This window comes from Lynx rufus, unplaced genomic scaffold (assembly GCF_022079265.1).
Source record: "Lynx rufus isolate CCGP_SWC_20201006 ecotype Redwood Valley unplaced genomic scaffold, mLynRuf1.p SCAF_1, whole genome shotgun sequence".
Lineage (NCBI taxonomy): Eukaryota > Metazoa > Chordata > Mammalia > Carnivora > Felidae > Lynx > Lynx rufus.
In genome coordinates, this window is record NW_025814823.1 from 185,141,706 (window position 1) to 185,154,287 (window position 12,582).

The following is a 12,582-nucleotide window of genomic DNA, read 5'->3' on the forward strand; positions in this document are numbered from 1 at the left end:
TGAGAGAGGGAAACAAACCACAAGACATTTTTAACAATCGAGAATAAACTGAGGGTTAATGGAGGGAGGTGAATGGGAGACGGACTAGATGGATGACAGGTCCTAAATTGGCATTTGTTGTGATGAGCACTGGATGTTGTATGTAAGTGATGAATTACTGAATTATACTCCTGAAACCAATATTGCACTGTATGTTAACTAAAATTTAAATAGAAATTTAAATTTAAAAAATTAGAGTGATACTCATATCAAGCAAAATAAACCTTAAGATAAAATTGTCACTAAACACAAAGACAATTTATAATGATAAAAAAGTCGATCTATCAGGAAGACATGATTATAAATATATTCAACTAATAAAACCCCAAAATAAATGTAGTCAAAACTGACATAATTGAAGTAAGAAATACACAATTCAACAAAGATAGTTGGAGGATTCAAAACCCCACCTTCAGCAATGGATAGAATAACTAGACAAAATATCAACAAGAAAACAGAAGAAATGAACAACACTATTAACCAGCTAGACCACGCCAAGATCTATAGAACTTTCCACCCAACAAGAGAAAAATATAATTATTTAAGGGCTCATGGAACATTCCCCAGGATATACCATATGCTAGACCATAAAACAGCTTTCAGTACATGTATAAGGATTTATATCTTACAAAACGTGTTCTCCAACCACAATGAAATGAAATTAAAAATCAATAACAGAAGGACATTAGAGAAATTGACTAATATGTGGAAATCACACAATAGAGTTCTAAATGACCAATGGGTCAAGAGAAATCACAAGGAAAATTAGAAAAATACATTAAAATGAATGAAAACAAAATACAACATACCAAAATTTATGGGATGTAGCTGAAGTAATACAAGAAAGGAAATTTATAACTATAAAAATCTATATTAAAACAGAAGAAAGACCTTAAGTCAGCAACCTAACTTTCCACTTCAGGAAACTAGAAAAAAAAAAGAGAGAGAGAAAGAGAGCAAACTAAACCCAATGAAAACATAAGAGGAGACAAAGGAGGAAAGAGTAAATCATAACAGAAAGATATAGAAACTGAAAATAAGAAAATAGGGAAAAAAAGATAATAACATTAGAGGTATAGTCCAGGAGGTCCAACATCATTAAATGAATAAGAAAATAAAAGAAATGGAGATAAGTGAACCATCCAAACAAGAACTATTATTATTATTATTCAAGAAAGTTCCCATAATGGAAGGATATAAGCTTCCAAATTTAAAAAGGTATATTAAGTTACCAGAAAAATGGATGAAAATAAATGTACATCAAAACACATCAATGTGAAAATTTCAGAACATTAGGAAAAATACATCAGAGCATACTAAATGGCTTGATTGTGAACAGTGTCTATAAAGCCATAATAATATATACATTGCATATTGGAATACCAATCTAACAAATTTCAACTAAATTTATTGGAAAAATACGATTTCATTTTGTGGTAGGGATCAAGCATGAAATAGAGCTAAATCTTCCTTGAGCTTTCTTATTTGAAACTGCATAGATAACACTTAAAATTTTTAAATCAACAAATAGCAATAAAAGCATGTTATTTAGAAGCATGATGTTAAATTCCAAAATAAGTTAAAATAACTAAAGTGGTTTCTCTGGAAGAACAAAACAAGAAGAGCAGAAGAGAGGGAAGCAGGACTAAAGTAAATGAACACAGCACCATTTTAAAAGAGCAGGAAGATTTGAGGGGCGCCTGGGTGGCTCAGTCATTGAGCGTCCGACTTCAGCTCAGGTCATGATCTCACAGGTTGTGAGTTTGAGCCCTGCCTTGGGCTCTGTGCTGACCATGCAAAGCCTGGAACCCACTTCGAGTTCTGTGTCTCCCTCTCTCTTTGCCCCTCCTCTGTTCATGCTCTATCTCTCTCTCTCTCTTAAAAACAAACATTAAAGAAATTAAAAAATGAAAACAATAAAGAGCAGGGAAACTTGAAAAATACAGGGACAAGAAATATCCTTGCAATAGGAAAGTAGACATATTTACAATGAAAGGTGGGGCATGATCATTAAAGAACATATTCACAAATCTGAGCCTTAGCAGCATCCTAGAAGACATTCTATTTTTCTACATAGAAATCATGGAGTCTCATCAAATCTCTCTCTCTAAAGGAGTGCCCAATGGGGACATTTAGAGGCCAACATTGACAGTGAGGGAACTTCACCTCCCTGCAGCATGTCCTGAAAGAGCTGCTAGGAATAAACATTGTTAAAGCATAAAAATTCAACTAAACTCTGTGCAGATGCAAACTGCAAGAGATGTAACAGAAAGATAGAATTTTTCTGTGATTATCCTATCAACACTATGTCAAAAGAGAGACTCAAACACTCTGGGCCAGTGACAAAGATAAAACAGGCTGGTGACCTGGATCAGGAAAACAATAGATAGAAAACTCCAAGAGGAAGAACAAGAGATCACTCTAGCTGCTTCTAACAAAGGGATTCATCTACATACTCATAATGGGCAACTAGTAATTAACACCAAAGCTACATATGGTTACATATGCATGTCATTTGTAATTTCTTGTGGGAGAGTGCATATATTTACATAAAATACTTAGAAAATTATGTATAGTTTAGTATGCAGCATCAGTTCATAACTCAATAAATGCTTTTATTATTTTCACGAAGTTCTAGATCAGAACTTCATATCAACTACAGTAAGTAAAATAGTAACCATCGTCATTCACACTCTGGGCTCCACACTGAGTAGTAGACAGGTAACTACTTCTTAACAAGTATTATCTGTGAACATTTTACCTACCAACAAAAGAGTAAACTATTAATGACAGCTCTCTAAATTTTTCTTGACAGGCAATACTTTACATCATTTGGGATCACAATACATACTTGGGGAAAAGGAGTTGCAACCCTTTAAAACTACTCTTCAAGGGGTGCCAGGTGGCCCAATAAGTTAAGTGTCCGACTTTGGCTCAAGTCATGATCTCAAGGTTCAGGAATTTGAGCCCTGCCTCCGGCTCTGTGCTGACAACTTGGAGCCTGGAGCTAGCTTCAGATTCTGTGTCTCCCTCTCTCTCTGCCTCTCCCCCACTCCCCCCCCATCTCTCTTCTATCTATCTCCCTCTCTCTCTCAAAAATAAATAAACATTAAATTTTTTTTTAAAAACTACTCTTTAATACAACAGCTAGAAACTTTTCTTTTGTGGCCTAAATCTGGCCCACAGACCTATATTAACTTTTACAAGTATTATTATTAAATTAGGTGTCAAAATATAAAACTTGGAAGATTTTGCAAAATCCAGATTTATGGATTCCTGTTTCTAAAAATGTTTAATAGTTGGTTACAGCTAAGTAGAGACTGCCCACTTCTTTACCCCAACCCCTCCCCCCTGACCAGCATCCTACCCTTTCCACCTGGCCCCATGGGCATCTAACATTGGGATCTTGGCTCTAATTGCAGGCGCAGCCCATCCTAATGGCCTAATGAAGCTTTAGGCCAATGGACCTGGTTTAGAACCATGGGTCTAGCTGACTCTACTGATGGTAGGTAATTTACTTACTATTTTAAGACTCAGTTTGTCCATTTTTAGCAAAGTAGGAATAATTTTGTCTTTCTCATAGGACTATTGTGAGGATTAACAGGAAAAGTGCAAGTATTTCAAATGCTTGGCATATTTATTCAAGAAATGATTCCTTTCCTTGTAACTGAACTTGTAACCAATTCAAACACATTCAGCATCTTCAGTCTTTTGGCACACTTCTGAGTGAACTTTACATGCAAGTGATTACACAAGGAGTGATTGAAGATAAAAAGATGTGCATAACCCTTGCCTTTAAGAAGCATGTAAACTAGCAGAGAAGGTAAAACCTAAGAGCCAAACAAGGTAGAACCTGATACCACAACACACCTATTTAGAAAGGTCAAATTCCAAAACCAAACCAAATGCTGATAAGGATGTGGATGAATAGGAACACTCATTCATTGCTGGTGCAAATGTAAAGTGGTACAGCCAGTTTGGAAGATAGTTTGGTGGTTTTTTACAAAACTAAACATATTTTTACCATACAGTCCAGCAATCGCTCACCTTGGTATTTATCCAAAGGACTTGAAACTTTCGTCCACACAAACACCTGCACATGAAGTTTATAGAAGCTTTATTCATAATTGCCAAAACTTGCAAGCAACTGAGATGTTCCTCACTGGGTAAAAGGATAAAATGTGGTATACTGAGACAATGGAATATTATACAGTGGCAAAACAAAATGAACTATCAAGCCATGAAAATACATGGAGGAACTTTAAATGCATATTACTAAGTGAAAGAAACCAATCTGAAAATGCTATGTATGCTATGATTCTAACTATATAACATTCTGGAAAAAGCTATAGTATAATACATGTAAAAAGATCAGCAGTTGCCAGGTTTAAGGTGGGCAGGGAAGGGTGAATAGGTAGAGCACAGATTTTTAGGGCAGTGAAAATACTCTGTATGATACTATAATGAACATGTCTCTATACATTTATCGAAACCCGTAGAGTGACACAAGAGTGAACTATGGGCTTTGGGTAGCTATGATCTGTCAATGTAGGTTCATCAATTAATGGCAAGGCTATGCAGGTTTGGGGGCAGAGAGTATATGGGAAAACTCTTTATCTTCCCCTCTATTTTACAATGAACCTTAAACTGCTCTAAAAAAGTAAATAAAAAAAAACATAATAAGGTGACAAGCAGGAGGGAAAATAAAAGGATAGAACATGATGAATGCAGAAGTAAAAACAAAATGCAATAACTATACTGAAGTCACAGGTGATTAGGCAAGTGTTACTGCATTTTGTACAAACATTGGAGGTACTTTTCTATGTGTTACCACCTTCCTCACTTCCATCTATACCAGTACGGTGCAGGGGAGGGGGGAATAATCAAGGCTTCACTTAAAGAACTGAAAAATCACCGGTCTTGACAGATTCACTTGCTATATACCCAGCCATGTTCTCTACAAAAAGAAACAGCAGCTATTGCTGCTGTTTTAAGATAGGATGTCATACCTAGCTGTGGAATAACATTTGGAAGACTCTACTTTAGATCTGAGTATACATGGGGGGAGGGAGAAGGAGGCCAATTTTTAAGAACAATCTTAACTTGTCTGATGGGACTCACACTTCATCTCAAACACAAATGTGCTATTAAGTGAATCTAAAATAACTGATACAAATCTCTCCGCTGAGCCAGTGGGAAATTCCAACCTTTATAAGTTGGGAAGTGCTAAAACAGCAACCTTTTAGAAAAGAGTATCTATCTTTTTGAACTGTTTCTGGGGAATTGCATATAAAGCATTCTGAAAACAAAAATACTTCCCCATTTTTCCAAGATCTGTTTTGCCAGCTTGATACGAGGTTGCCCAGGACAGATATTGTCATGGCTCAAAGTGTTTGCAGAATTATATTCACAGTTTAAATGTTTTCCAATATGGTGTTTGAACATCAAAACCAGGAAAAAAAAAAAAAAACCCTAAGGAGATGGGGGGGAAGATAAAAAGAAAAAAAGAATTTAATTCTTTAGTTCCTATAAGACATCTAAAGGAATTTATTTTCTCTACCAACATTCTTGTCATTTAATAATTTGACAGAACTTTCTGAAAAATGTCTTTAGGAGATTTACATTTAGAAGAACTAGGCACAACATTTTGACTAACTACACTAAGCCATAAAGTGACATATTCTGATTGATTTTATATGGAAAAGAAAAACCATATGCTAAATGTTTCTGTCTTCTTACGGATGGGAAGTGTAATTATTGGTCAGGTCCCAGGAGTTTCAGAAATGGTTAAGCACCCAAACTTCATCTTCTAGTTAAATCTGAGTCATTCTTCTAATGATTAATTCAGCTTTGTAAAACGATACTCCTGTGGCAACTAACTTGGAATAAGAAGTCAATGACAAAATCTTAACTTACTTTACTGGGTTTATATTTGGCACAATTGTCAAAAGATAACTAGATTTTTTAAAAGTAAGGAGTAACTAATACATAGGAAGTCCAAGGAAGACTACAAAGAGGAATTAAGAATATTTGGAGCACATCCCTAATATGTAGAGCTGTTATGGACTGAATGTTCATGTCCTTCAAAATTCACATGTTGAACCCCCAACCCCAACGTAATGGTATGTGAAGATGGGAGGTAATCAGCGTTGGATGAGGTCATGAGGGTGGGGCCCTTATGATAGGATTATAGGGAGAGATAGGGAAAGGAAAGCTAGGCTTCTCTCTCTGCCCCCACATTCTTACACAGAAAAAAGGCCATGCGAGGACACAGTGAGAAGGCAGTCATCTGTAAGCCAGAGACTCCTCACCAGAATCATGCCAAACACGTTGGCACCCTGATCTTAGATTCCCACCCAGCCTATGGTATTGTGTTATGGCCAGCTGACTAATAAAGTCTGTATCCCAGAACAAAGTATCATGCTCTAACATCCTTTAGAGACATCTTTTGGGATCTGCTTGCCTGGCGCATATCCCTACTGCTGACAACTGACTCCTCCACCCACAGGGTATTGATGGGACTCCTCTCCTGTCCATAACTGACTGGCTTATGAGTAGACACCTAGTGAACCATGCTGTTGTGAGACATACTGGAGCTTGAGGCAAAAGGAAAAATCAGCAATAGTGATCCTGTCTATATTTATAATTTTGTATTTTGTTCATCATGGAGTTTTTTGTATTAATTTGTATTTTTTTAAACATTGCATTGAGGGGTGCCTGGGTGGCTCAGTCAGTTGAGCATCTGAGTCTTGATTTGGGCTCAGGTCATGATCCCAGGGTGGTGGGATAAGGCCACATGTCAGGCTCCACGCTGAGCATGGAGCTTGCTTGGGATTCTCTCTCTCTCTCTCTCTCTCTCTCTCTCTGCCCCCTCCCTCCTCTCACGTGGTCTCTCTCTAAAAAACAAAAATAAATAAAAAACAAAAACATTACATTGAAATATTATTTATCTGTATTATTGATATTTTTGGGCATCACCTTAAATTTTACACCCAAGGCCTTACTGCCTCATCTTAGTTTCATCTCTGCCGACAAAGCTAGGTGTCCCATGAATTTGGGAAATGGTCTAATAAAGACTGGTCAAGGGATCTTATATGTAGCCTCAACACTACATTTGGTCTGCAGACTGTGGCTATGTTTAGTTTTGCCATTAATATTGTTTAATTTGAATGCTTTTAAGCAAGAACTGCATTCTGCATATTGCCACTGTCCCATCATTCACTATTAACCGAAATGTGGCCCAGCTCCTGAAGGCCTTTGGGCCTGACTCTGGCCTAGTGAGTGGGATTGAATGGTCACTGAGAATGAGAATGTGCAGTCTGGGACCCTGTGATGCCACCATATTCTGCACAAATGGAAATAGGCAGGAAAATGTCCAATGGCATAAAGAAAAACGAAGCAAGAGCAAAAGAGAGACCTCTAAGAGAGATTAGAGTGTAAGCTTGACTGTGTTGACTTTTAACACCCTGTTCCTATCACCCACCAGTAGCTCTAATTCTACCTCTAGTCTGAACCAAACACTCACGTGCCTTCTGAGTAACCCACTTCTCCCCCCTTCCTTCCTGGGCCACCAGCTCCTGATACATGGAAACTAACAATCCTAACCAAGTATCTTAATGAAGAGAAACCACTGTCCTTTTATTTTTTAATTTTTTTTTACATTTATTTATTTTTGAGAGAGAGAGAGAGACAGAGACAGAGTACAAGTGGGGGAGGGGCAGAGAGAGAAGGAGACACAGAATCTGAAGCAGGCTCCAGGCTCTGAGCTGTTAGCACACAGCCTGACGTGGGACTCGAACTCACAAACCATGAGATCATGACCTGAGCGGAAGTCAGATGCTTAACCGACTGAGCTACCCAGGCACCCCAAACCACTGTCCTTTCTTCCCTACTATTTACTGTGAAATGAGTAAATAAGCAATTCACCAAGTAAATTCTGACCTGCGCAGAGTCCCCAACCTGTAAAAACAGCAGCCATTTGAAAGGAGGAATGATCCTGCACTCTACAGTCTTTGTTGGGTGGTTCATAACCCTGTTGCGCAGAGAATATAGTTAACGCTGAAAAACTGGCAAGCTCAGAAAAGCTGGATGAAGACAGCCTCCAGGAGCTATAAAGAATGCTGCCCAGGCTCATGCTGTGAATTACTGTTGGTATAATTATTCAGAATCAATTTTAATCAGGAAACAACACACTCATTTAAATAAAATGAAAATAAAAGCACCAGGAAGAAAACCAAAGTTTGATTCCAAGGAAAACTGAAGACTTCAGCCTCTGCAAAGAAAATCTAATTCTGCCAAAATTTAGTACATTTTACATTTAATTTTGCTCTGATTTATGACTGAATCTCCTGGGTACCAACAATATATAAAAAACCATTAACTCTGTGGAGGCAATTGTTAGTTTTTATAATAAAAAATGCATACTGCTTATACCATTATTGCTTAGGAAATTAGGGAACAGAGCTCCTAATACCCTGTGTGTGGAATACTGTAGCAAACCACTTAACTTGCAATAATAGAGTATTGACTGGGTACAGTGATCTGTGAGATACAGTCACAGTCAGATTAAGCTACCATCACACTGTGCTCGATAGAGCTTCTCTGATAATACATTTATTCCAATTTAGCCAAAGAATTCCCAACAAATTAGCTTTGAAAAAGCCTAAAAGCCTCTTCCTATAAACTATTTATCATTTTCCCTCTTTCACTTTGTTTTCAAATATGTAATTAAAAGACTGACTTCTTTTCTCCTACCTACCTACAAAATCTTTCAGACTCTGTATTACTGAGCCCTCGACTTAATCGATGTCTGAATTAAGGGGGTTTGTTTCTAAGGCTAATTCCATGTTTACCAAATAAAATCACCATACAAAAAGCATGGGTTATCATTCACAGGTCTTGAAAGTATAACAGAATAAGTTTAAAGCTTTAAAAATGCCTTTCACGTGAACGACACTAGCCCAATAGTGTCAAAACATATAAGTGCACATGCTCTTTCTCAATATAAGCTGTGATTGGTAGCCCTCTCCCTCTTCTTCTCCATCTCTTTTACCCTCTTCCCCTCTTTTCCTCTGCCTTCTTCCTTCTCCTCACACACACACACACACACACACACACACACACACATCACACATACAGTCACTCACTCACACACAGACTTTTCATTACTCCCTAGTTAATCGGCTGAAGCAATCTAGCATATTATACAGTGACAGGATATGGTAAGATATCTTCTGGTCCCTGTCACTACTCTTTAATGGACACTGGAACATTTCATCTGAAGACTTTCCTTTGCATCCTAATGCTGAAATCTATTAGCATTGTGGACAGATCCTAAGCATGCATGCCAGATGAGTTTAGGTAACAATAAAAGAGGTATCTCCCCTGGAAAATGTATCCAAGTTACAGGTCACAGGAGGAAAAGCCTCAGTGGGTATGACTTGGTGAACAAAAAACTGGCATGTCCCCAAAATATTCCTCTTGCTTTATCATAATTGGCTTTATTCCTTTGACTTCAGGCATCATCTACCTCCAAAAATTATAAAAATGTGGGTCTTTGGAACATATTTGGGGAGGATTCTTCATGGGTCTCTTACCTTCATGCAAGTTTTCAGAACAGAGGCACTGACAGTTTTTTCCCTAGACCATCTTGTCAAGGATGTTTGAATAGCAAATAGCCTTGGAAGATAGAGTCAGTTTTCCTCTGAAACAGAGGACAGATTTGTTTTCTGACCACTTTAAGAAAGATAACATCTCCCTCCAAGGCAAAGGTTGGTCAGGTTTTCCAATAGCCCTTTTTTAAAAATTGGGGTTTCCTAAGCATGACATTCCTCAACTGTGACATAAGCTCAATGCATGCATAATATTCCCCTAGGGCCTCCTCTGCATCATCCTATGGGACATGGGGTCTAGGGGAACCAATGAGATTGTGGAGCTCTGTCTGCTCAGCTATAAATGATAAAGTCTTTTGTCTCCACCCAGGAGTCTCATATCTTCAGCCAGTATCTATGAAACTGTCATGGGCTGACTTGTTAGTTTGCAAGTAGGGTAAAATTTCAGACCATCGCAGTTCTGGACACTCACCAGGCTTTATGAATTAACATGTAACTTGAGTATGACCAACTCTTCCCTCACAAAAATAACAAATTACTTGACTCCTGAATTTTAATGGTTCTCAGGTGTGCTTAAAATATTCCCCAGTCATGGGGTGCCTGGGTGGCTCAGTGGGGTAAACGTCCTACTTTGGCTTAGGTCATGATCGCATGGTTTGTGAGTTGGAGGTCCGCCTCAGGCCCTGTGCTGACAGCTCAGAGCCTGGATCCTGCTTCAGATTCTGTGTGTCTCTCTCTCTGTGCCCTTCTACCCCTCTCCTCCCCACTCTTTCTTAAAAATAAACATTAAAAAAATTTTTAAATACATTCCCCAGTCCCTGTTACTGCCAATGGAATGCCTCACATGTACTCGCGAACCAACATGTCAACTGTAGCCCTTACACAAAATTGTCATGTTCTCCCTCTCTGTGCCAACTGCCTCCATAGGTGTTCTGGGCTTCTCGTCAGCAACTGCTGACCACACCCACCCTGTGAGTGGCAGTATCCATGGAAGAGCAGAGAATTTTCCAAGATGTCAATTCCAAAGATGCCAAAACAGTGCTTAGAGACTTCCCTCTCTTCTATTCTGTGCCATACTCTGACATGTAGGCCTGAAATACCACTGCTTGGACACAGAATCCCTGAAGCCTCTTATAAGAAAAAAAAAAAAAAAATGGGGCTCAGTCGGTTCAGAGTCCAAGTCTTGATTTTGGCTCAGATCATGATCTCACAGTTCGTGAGTTTGAGCTCCCTATTGGGCTCTACACTGACAATACAGAGTCTGCTTGGGATTCTCTCTCTCTCCCTCTCTCCCTGCCCCTTCCCTGCTTGTGATCTCTCTCTCTCTCTCAACATAAATAAACAAACATTTAAAGAAATTATAGCAACTTTAGACCAGGGACCCATTAATAAGTGAACTCAAACCCATTCCATTATATGAAGCAGAAAGACAAAACAAGACCCTCATCATTTTTGCCTCTCCTCCTTCATGTAACCTTTATTATAACAAAACTCCTCCCTTTAATCAAACTAATAATCCAATTTTCTTATATCAAAAGGTAAAGATAAATTCTGGGCAAGTATCTAAACCCTCCATTCATCCTATTAGAAGTTTTATTACAAACCCTTTTAGTTTATAAAATTATCTGCCAACCAAGGAACAGAGAATTACAGCAAAGAAAATGAGGCTGCCTGGCTGGCTCAACCAGTAAAACGTGAGACTCTTGATCTGAGGGTTGTGAGTTTAAGCCCCATGTTGGGTGTAGGGCCTACTTAAAAAAAAAGAAAAAAAATTAAGAAAAGGAAAACAGAACACATGTTGGATAATACTGTAGAAGAAAACAGAAAGGGGGAAAAAAAGGCAAAAAGAAATGGTCCAGACTTTATAGTTACATGGAAAGTGCACACCTAGGCATTGAACAAGTTCCTCGCAGAAAGGACAACAATGTCAAGGTTATCTTCATCTTGAGCACCCCTATACAGGGCAACAGTTTTTTGCATATGTACCCCAAGCTTTGAAACTGTAATGTTTTTATCTAGATGGTGATGTTCATTTGTATATTCAAATATGCTACCTTGTGATTATGAGAAGCAATATATGTGAAACATAGGTGGAATAGAGTAATTGTACAATATGAAGCTAACTCAAGACTAAGTTTTTATCTCTCATTTTCTGTCTCCATCCTCCAGAAAAGAAGAAAACGTAGACTTGCAAGGAATAAGAAAACTATCTGGATTAGAACACCTCCCAAATTTCACATTCAGTCCTGCCATTCAAACAAGGATTTGGAAGCATTTTTCCTAAACCAATAATTGAGTGGTGTCTTCCAATTTCCAATTTCTCCCAGAACTTAACTTTTCTTTCTTTTTTTTTTTAATGTTTATTTGTTTATTTTGAAAGAGAGAGAAGAAAACAAGAGCAGGGGAGGAGCAGAGAGAGGAGACAGAGAATCCAAAGCAGGCTCTGCGCTGGCAGTACAAAGTCTGATGTGGGGCTCAAACTCATGAACCGTGAGATCATGACCTGAGCCAAAGTCAGATGCTCAACCAACTGAGCCACCCAGAACTTGACTCTTCTTAAGCCATTCTACCACCTTTATCCCCTTTGCTCTTTGAAATAAGAATAAGAGAAACTGGATGAATTGTATATAGTCACAAGGATATCATGGGGGGGTTAAAGGTATGAAATGAACTGTAAAAAAATAAATTAATAAATATTGTTTCAAGTCATGGGGTTTTCTGAGAAAAATCCACAAATAAAAAAATACCATCTAGAAAGTTGACAGTTTTACAAATTGGTCCATAAAACAGTAATACTCCATTTTTTTTACTAGCCTAGAAATTGTTTAGTTTTGACAGAAATGACCCGAGTAGCAAGGACTTTATTTCTATAAGGAAAGTGACAAATACGGAAAATATAGCCAGGACCAATTTTTGCCAAAAAATCAGAGGA

The 12,582-nt window shown here is 38.0% G+C and overlaps 1 long non-coding RNA gene across 2 annotated transcripts in view; it reads right to left on the reverse strand.

Moving 5' to 3' along the window:
* The window catches only part of LOC124520468 (uncharacterized), a 96,072-nt gene that overhangs the window by 13,303 nt on the left and 70,187 nt on the right, over positions 1-12,582 (reverse strand). Inside the window, exon 7 of one of the 2 annotated variants that reach the window (XR_006964326.1) lies at positions 4,087-4,201. The exons of the other annotated variant lie outside the window; for it this stretch is intronic. This is a non-coding gene — a long non-coding RNA (uncharacterized LOC124520468). The remainder of the gene's footprint in view (positions 1-4,086; positions 4,202-12,582) is intronic. 2 annotated transcript variants of the gene reach the window in all.